At 40.0% G+C, this 8,191-nt stretch overlaps 1 protein-coding gene and 1 long non-coding RNA gene across 2 annotated transcripts in view; one reads left to right on the forward strand and one right to left on the reverse strand.

Moving 5' to 3' along the window:
- LOC147334066 (uncharacterized) overlaps nucleotides 1-5,646 on the reverse strand; it is a 27,767-nt gene extending 22,121 nt beyond the window's left edge. Inside the window, exon 1 of the mRNA XM_086286496.1 lies at nucleotides 5,419-5,646. The gene's annotated coding sequence lies outside the window, so the exon portion shown is untranslated. The remainder of the gene's footprint in view (nucleotides 1-5,418) is intronic.
- LOC147334067 (uncharacterized) lies at nucleotides 5,632-7,650 on the forward strand. Its single transcript, XR_015128487.1, has 3 exons — nucleotides 5,632-5,791; nucleotides 6,484-6,573; nucleotides 7,133-7,650. It is a non-coding gene; the product is annotated as an uncharacterized LOC147334067 (long non-coding RNA).
- Nucleotides 7,651-8,191: the final 541 nt, after the last annotated feature.

The raw sequence follows: 8,191 nt of genomic DNA on the forward strand, positions 1-8,191 counted from the left end.
ATCAGGTTTTATTTAATTGTGTTAGAGAAACTCAAACGTGCTCTTCGTGCAGCTGAGTACATCAAGCGTTTAAAACGGAAGCTGTGCAGGTCTGAGATCAGCAGCTTTGTGAAACACCAAACTGAGGTCCTGTTAATGCTGATATATAGTGACACAGTTACATGAGTGATTAATCCTTTAGGTTTTTTATCTTTAACTTTATCAATAAAACAGCTGCAGCTTTCACTACAGCACATGTGGTACTTTAACCTTTGTACTGTTTTGATCAGTTCATTTTGCAGTTAACATGTTGGATGATCTGTCTGCTGTCACTGGGTGGTGCTAAGGTCTGAATCTAAGGGCAGCTCCTGTAATCACAAAGACAACAGAACCATCAAACTCAAATATAAATTTTATCCCTCAAAATTGAAATAAAGCTGATTCTTCTGTCCTCACACACTCAGGATCTGAAGTTGTTCTCTTACATTTTTTCCAGTATTACAGTACACTACAGTACTTTAATCCATAGTTCCTGAGTAATGAGGAGCTTCAAGGTACAAGTAGAGCTGGGCGATATGAGATTTTTTCATATCACGATATGTTTTTTTCATTTCAGGCGATAACGATATCTATCACGATATGAGCCAAATAACTATATTTGTAAGATTTAAATGTGCCGTTGCTCACAAGTAAAATGTGAAATAATCAGCAGCTTGTTTTTATTTAAATATTTGTTTCCCATAATAAGTTCAACAGGGTAGATGTACTTAAGGAACATGAGACTTTTTCAGATAAATAAAGGCAAATATTACAAACTACACAAAAGGCAGCCGCTAAAGCGTTTAAGTTTCAAAATAGAACAAACGAAACAGACTACTAAATTGTCAATTCCACTTAGAAACAAAATATTAATTCTAAAAATAAATCTTAGTCAATTTTGTCTGTTCTTCTGTAAAACAAACTAACTTTTGTCAATATCAAATAAACTGAGAACTAAAAGGAAATTCTCAATCTCTCCTTGTTATATAGCTTAGCTTTTCAAACAGTTTTAACAGTTACTTTAGTCTGACAAAAGCCAAATGACGAATTAGCGCTTCCAGTCAGAGACTGAGGCTACGTCCACACGTATTTTTGAAAACGGAGATTTTCCGTTTTCGTTTTAAAAAATAATCCCGTCCACACATAAAGGCAGAAATGAAGGAAAATGCTGCTATGAACATGCCAAAGCAGCAGGTGGCGCTAGATTCCTAACCGTGCAGAAATGTTGGCCAATCAGAAGTATAGAAGCCTCGGTGGGAAAAAGTAAACAAAGCTGGGGCATAGAAGCAGAACTGAGTCGTATGTGTGGAGGGACAGTAACTGTGTGTATATGTAAGCATTTAAACACTGCAGAGAGTAGAATTAACAGTATTGTAGAAATTCATTTCACCGAAACAATAACGTGGCGCACAGTGTGACGTCAAAAAATGCGCACACCTTTGACGCTGCGTTTTCTCCGTTTTTCTAGTCCACACGTAAATGCAAAAACTGAGTTTTCAAAAATCTTTCAAAAAGTTTTCAGTGACCAAAAACGCTGTTTACGTGTGGACGAAAGGTGCAAACGCATAGAAAAATCTGCATTTTCAAAAATACCCGGGTACGTGTGGATGTAGCGCATGCACCAGTTTATTGTATTTCCAGACTTGCTTTCGGCACAATTTACAGTGCACGCTACTCTGTTTTTTGTCAGACTTGAAATAGCCGAAATACCTTCACACTACGGAACTTCTATGGCTCTTCCGTTCGACAATCTCTCCGGCATTGGAACCTTCATCTGTTTTCTTTTCGGTAACCTTCGGTCACGCTCGATTGATTTTTCTAGTCGGCACACTCATTTCCTCCATTACCCGGGCGGTACGGTGGCTGGCTGCTTCCCAAACAAACACACATGTGCGGCTTGGCACTTGTGCTGTACGTAACAAGTCACGTGACGTGACGCTGCGGCTGTGATTGGTTCGGCTCTGCGCTACTTAATTTGGATTGGCTGACCTCTTTTTTTTTTTTTTTTTTTTTAAAGAGGACAAGAGCGGCGAGGTCTATCGCGATAGTTTAATTTTTCTATCGAGAAAAAGTTATATCGCGATACATATCGTTATCGTTCTATCGCCCAGCTCTAGGTACAAGCTTTTTTTTTTTTTTCAAAAAAAGTTACTGTCTTTACAGATGTGGCAAGAAACTGAAAACATGCTGTTGTTTGCACATATTTAATAATCAGCTCGGCACAGGAGCTGAAGCAGGATGCAGCCTGTTGCTTTTACAGTATAATACTTGTAATAAAAGTACAGTAACAGTAATTAGTGACTGAGCAGCCCGGAGCGTTTCTCTTGATTTCTTTAGTCAGGGTAAATTCATTCACCTGCATGGGTTAGCTAAACGAACCCTGACAGCCGAGTCCTCATCTTAGCTAGCTAGGTCTCAGGACCGAGCTAAGGACGGTAGTTACGGATTAGCTTACAAACACGTTTAACTTACCGAAAAAGTGCAGCAGGGCCTCGGGTCCTTCTGTCGGGTAGTCCAGTTTACTGAAGAACACCTCAGGCTGTCAGGTTAAAACACTCGGTCATGTTTTCGTAGCGTAAACGCTGGCCCTCCTCTCAGAGCCTTCGCTCTATCTGCTATTCCCGAACAGAGATACGCAAGTTTCTCCGTGACTGCAGCTGCCAGTCAAAGCTGTAATGATGACGTTTCACCCCAATTTAACATCACTGCGGTAGGAATTAGAATCAGACTTATGGGAGAGGAGACCCCTTGGACATCAATCAGCGTGATGAGAACTATTGAAAACAAAAGAAAGAATCTTTGGAAAAAAATTATCTGAGGAGAATAAATTTATTATAGTCTGACCCCAGTCCCATCCGCTAACATGGAGGAGGCGGGGTTTATGACCTATACTGCAGCCAGACACCAGGGGTCGGTAGAGACATTTTGGCTTCGTTTTTGGGGAGCTGTCGTGTCGTCCCATGTTTTATACAGTCTGTCACTACCCGATCCGTACCGGAAACCCGATCGGTGCCCCGCATGCGCGAAAGGTTTCTACTTCCGGTCGTAGCGTTTTACGATAGTTATGGGTCAGAGTATCTGTTAAGATGTTAAGACTCTCCGATCCTTACTGCGCATGTGTAAAGTCTGACCGTACAAATCGGGTCTACCCGATCCGTACCGCGCATGTGCAGATGTTTTCTTCTTCTTCTGTTCGTTTAATGGCAGTTTACTCCCCAGTGTACGAGGATACCGCCACCTGCTGACCGAGCGAAAAAACCCTATCATAAACTGAATTATCGTCATTACAAACGTGTGTTAAATCTGATTTAGCGATAGTCGAGTGTGTTTATGCTTGTCTGTGAGGAGAGAATTGTTGGAATAGTGATGATGATGTGCGCTATCACTGTCAATTGTCAGTAAACACTTCATCTGGCTGATGAATCTCTACACGTGAGATATTACAAAGTCTGCATTATTAACTCTGTAATTAGGCGCCATTCTTCTTATTTTACGGTGCTGTTGCTCAATCGGGGGACGCTCTCTGTTGAGGAGAAAAGCATGAATTTCTTTGTATACGGATTATCCATTGTTTAAATGTCCCGGGCAGTCGAAAAGAAGGCAGAGCTGTTGAGAAATGCTAGGAGCTAACTGGGCGCTAACCGCATCATTCAAATATATTGAATGTCGCAAAGAGAGGAAGTGACGTAAGATTTGCGCATGCGAGGTACCGATTAGTGATGGGATTTCCGGCTCTTTTTAGAGATCTGGATCTTTCGGTTTGGCTCACTACAAAGAGCCGGGTCTTTCGGCTCCGAACCGGCTCTTCAGGTTGTTTTGTTGCTTTAATTTATTTATTATTAACAATAATATAAAATTATGCACAAAAGGAATTACTAACGTAAAAAAAAGTGGTTTTATTTATATATGTTTATATATAAATATATGCGGTGGCCCCTAGAGACAAAACGCGTACAAACTCCAAAACACATTTCTAGCATGAACTGAACTTCCAAAGCAGAGCTACTAGATCACTTAAATTACACAATTGAAAGCATGAAAGCATATGTGTATTGCTTGTGTATTTATACACAGGCACTCATATATATTCAAATAATTTAAAAACAATGTTCATTTACCTGTTACTACCACACACCAAATCCGGTCGTTGGTACTTGCTGGCTTGTGTAGCCACTAGGTAACAAAAGCTCAACACTGCACCTAGCATCCTGGAGCACTTCTGTTGTCTTTTGTACGTGTTTTGAGTTTTTATGTGCTTCGGAGTTTTTACGTGCTTCGGAGTTTGTACGTGTTTTTACGTGTTTTGGAGTTTGTACGTGCTTCAGAGTTCGTACGTGATTTGAAGTTTGTACGTGCTTTGTCTCTAGGGGCCACCGTAAATATACTTTTATTTATTCACTCCACATAAAATGTAATAAATAAATCATATAATACAAAAATCAACTATTCACATTTCAACTTTTAACTAATTAAATTTTCAGCTTTTTCCTTTTACAAATTTAAAGTAAAACAACACAAAACACTGCAAACCACAACACAATTAAATATAAATTAAAATATGAAAACTAAAAGAACATGCACATTCTCTGTCATATGGACCTGCATGAATAAACTTTCTGAATCCTTTATCATCTGCAACTGAAAATAGTTGTGGATGATTACTATACCTTTCTAATGTGACGTTGTTGTCCCTGGCTCTCTTTCTCTCCCTCTGGCTCTGTTCCTGTGCTGAGTGTAACTACCGCCCCTCCCCCCTCTTCCCAGCGTAAAGCACACAGCTCGCGTGCGGAGTGAAGCGAAAAAAAGTGCTAGAGAGAGGTTGAGAGAAAGGAAAAAAAAAAACCATGTGACGACTCGCGATAAGGAGCCGGCTCGCGTCGTTCACGTCAAAGAGGCGGTTCTAAGAGCCATTTCGTTCACGAACGACCCATCACTAGTACCGATCGGGTTTCCGGTACGGATCGGGTAGTGACACAGTCATTGGTTGCAACAAGCTTAGCTTCTGTCTTGCTAGCGTGTGCTGCGCTCAGTGGATCGACAGTGCAGCATAGGCGGAGTAGTCGAACTCAGATCCACTGAGCTCTCAACAAGACGAGAAGAGACAGACAGCATTGTCAGAAGAAAAGCTGATTACCCTCCCCCTGGCTCTACCCGTGGCTTCATGTCCTGGGGTGGGGGTTGGCTGTTCTCTTGCCCTGCACTCCATTCTTTTGTTCATATTCCAAGATAATTTTTTCTATATGTACTCTTACCCTCTAGCAACCGCCATATTAGAATATTGCAAGCAATCACAAACGCGACAGTCTCTCTAACTTCAATGTATAGTAAGCAATCTATTATTCTCACTAGAGAAAAACTCAACATAAACTAAAACCACATCAAAGTTAGCTCCGTGCTTACCTTTAGATGAGCTCACAAACGAGAGAACTCTGTGATTAAGCTACAATCCAAGAGACAACGGTGGGCAGATCGATGCAGGTATCGATTGAAAAGTAGGTAGTTGTATATGTTCCTGTAAGTTTACTACTTTACTCCCGTTTCACGAAAAAGCAGCTGTCTCTGCTCGACTCCTCTCCTGCACACGCACTTTGCTCCGCCCCCTTTACCCAGCTCTGTAGCGATTTTTTTGCTGTGCGGCCACGTGACTAAGCTGCGCAACGTAATCACGTGGTGCGTTATTTCAAAATTAGCGCTCCTATGGGATCAGAACATTTGCTGTGTCTGAATTCAGGGGAAGGATGCTCATAAGGACACTACCCACCTAAGTCACAAGGTAATGTCCTTAGACAAACTGGTAGTCAGAAAGTGAGCGGCTGTGGATCGCCCCCTTTTTTCAAGAGCGTCTGGCTGCAACCACCGGGAAGCGTCATATTGCGACTTCCACACTAACCGGAAACACGTGACCTCCACAGTAACCGGAAACACGTAACTTCAGTTAAATCGACTTTGACAGCTAAAACGAAATTGTGTTTTTTTATTATTCATGCAGCTGATAAATAAATTTGGTTCTAAGTGGGTTTTTTTTTAACAATATGGGTTTATTAAAAAAATCCATCTCTTCAGCTTGTTTGTGGAAAAAGTGTCCATGTGTTATGTTTTTATTTCTTTGCTACTTTTTCTGCATAAAGGTTTTTTCATAAATATAAACTAGTCATTACTTTTTACATTTTTAATCCTTCAAACACCTTTTTCTAGTACAATGCACGTGTTTGAAGACAACCTCAAAACTCACCATTTTATATATCAGCAGTGCTACTGTAAATTATTGTACAGTGGTCCCTATATATATGTTCTGGAAACGATATATCCATAAAGTTAATGTCAAACAGGAACTTTTGATATTGCTTTGTAGATGCTGGTGTTGCATGTTGACTGGTTTAAAAAGTCAAGAGTTTTTGTCTGGGATCATTTTCTTATGTGCTACTAAAAAGTTCAAAAATCTCTGTTTTCTTTGTTATACTTAAGGATGACATTGATGCTCGAAGGGAGGCCCTCATCAAAGTGCTCCACATCTGTGTGAAAGACAATTGCAACATCTTGGTGCAGGAGTTCATGGTGAGTGTTTTATGAGTAGATTGTGGCTTTGCAACATTTAAAAATGCATTTAGTTATCCACTTGATCCTCATTGGACTGGTTAGGACCAGTAGTCGTCTTTAATAATTTGAAGTTCACATGAGGCCTGGTAGTGAAGTCAGCCACCGGCCCTTGAGGCCCCACCCCCACCCTGTATTAGGGGTCACATCAGTGTGAAAAAACTTTAAATTTGTCATTCTAGTGAACAAAGGAAAATCCCACCAATATTTACATTAGCTTTTGTTTGAAAAAAAAATGACCAACTGACCAACAGCTAACCAAATTGTGAGGCTGAAAGTCTAAATTCTAACATCTTCTGAGTGACATAACCTGGATTTCTGATGGGCCGGTGTCTTTCTAACAAAAACTAATGTAAAGCATTTTAAATTATTATGTTTTTCACTCTCTCTTAGAAACTCTGTTAGACCATGAATGGCAGCATGGCAGGCCACTCTTTGGCTATAGCTATTTACTATGTTGCTTGCATTGGTTTAGAGAGTTTAAAAAGGAATCTTAAAGAAATGTTTTGTGTTTAACCAGGACTTGACTGTGGCCACTGCACAGATTGAGAAAACCACAATGAACATCTGTCTCCAGAGGATGCGCCAGGCAATGACTTTTATGATGTTGGCATCATCATCGAGGGTATAGTAGTTCTTCAAGATCTGGATAACGTGACAGGGCTGGGGTTTTTTTTTGTTGTTGTTGTTTGTTTTTCCTGTTGCTCTGTACAAGTTCTCTGTTTGTCTGTTTGGCAGCATTTTTCAATTTCTGTTTGTATTTTTTTTTCTTTTACTAGTGAAGAGATGTAGCGTGAACAGTTATACAGTCTAAATATCCCATATGTGGATATGGTATTTTCAGTTTCATTCGGTTGAAGTAAAGAACGTTGAATATTTCTAAGTTTGCTGTTTTGAACCAAGATGTCACAGTATGATCAGTGCTGTAATTTTTGACAGTCACTGTATCAATGTTATTTTTGCGTCTCTTGAATAAAGGTTTTGACCTGCAAGTGCTAAATTCTTTAGTTATTGGGGTAAAATGGGTAATGTTAATAGGAAGGTGTTTGCCAATTCAGTAACCTAATTCAATGTTAATAGAAACTAACATTACCTCAAATTGTTTAGTTATAATTGTTGTTTAACTGAATCTTGATGTCACAGGCCTTAAATAGAATGTTTTGTATTGCTCTTTCCCAAGATGGTTAACTGCAGAGATGGGCAGTAACACGTTACTTGTAACGCGTTACTGTAATCTGATTACTTTTTTCAAGTAACTAGTAAAGTAAGGGATTACTATTACAAAAACGGTAATTAGATTACCGTTACTTTCCCGTAGGAACGCTGCGTTACTGCGTTACTAAAACCGTAATTTTTTCGCGAGAATGTCTCACGACAGTGACGTAAGCAAGTGCGACGTTCATGACAACAGCTGTGTGCAGATCAACAGTGGATCATATAGCAGTGTGGGAGAGGGTATGAGCGTGCAGCGTTTAAAGTGTGGAAGTACTGACCTTATTTTAAGTTTGATTCCATAAAAAGTGACAAAAACATTAGTGTCCGTTGTGCGTGGGAAGTGTTACGGATTCAAATATTGGGG

Source organism: Aulonocara sp. 'chitande type north' Nkhata Bay, linkage group LG3 (assembly GCF_057382095.1).
Source record: "Aulonocara sp. 'chitande type north' Nkhata Bay isolate Kocher_YH1m ecotype deep benthic linkage group LG3, A_spYH_male_GT1.1, whole genome shotgun sequence".
NCBI classification, from domain to species: domain Eukaryota; kingdom Metazoa; phylum Chordata; class Actinopteri; order Cichliformes; family Cichlidae; genus Aulonocara; species Aulonocara sp. 'chitande type north' Nkhata Bay.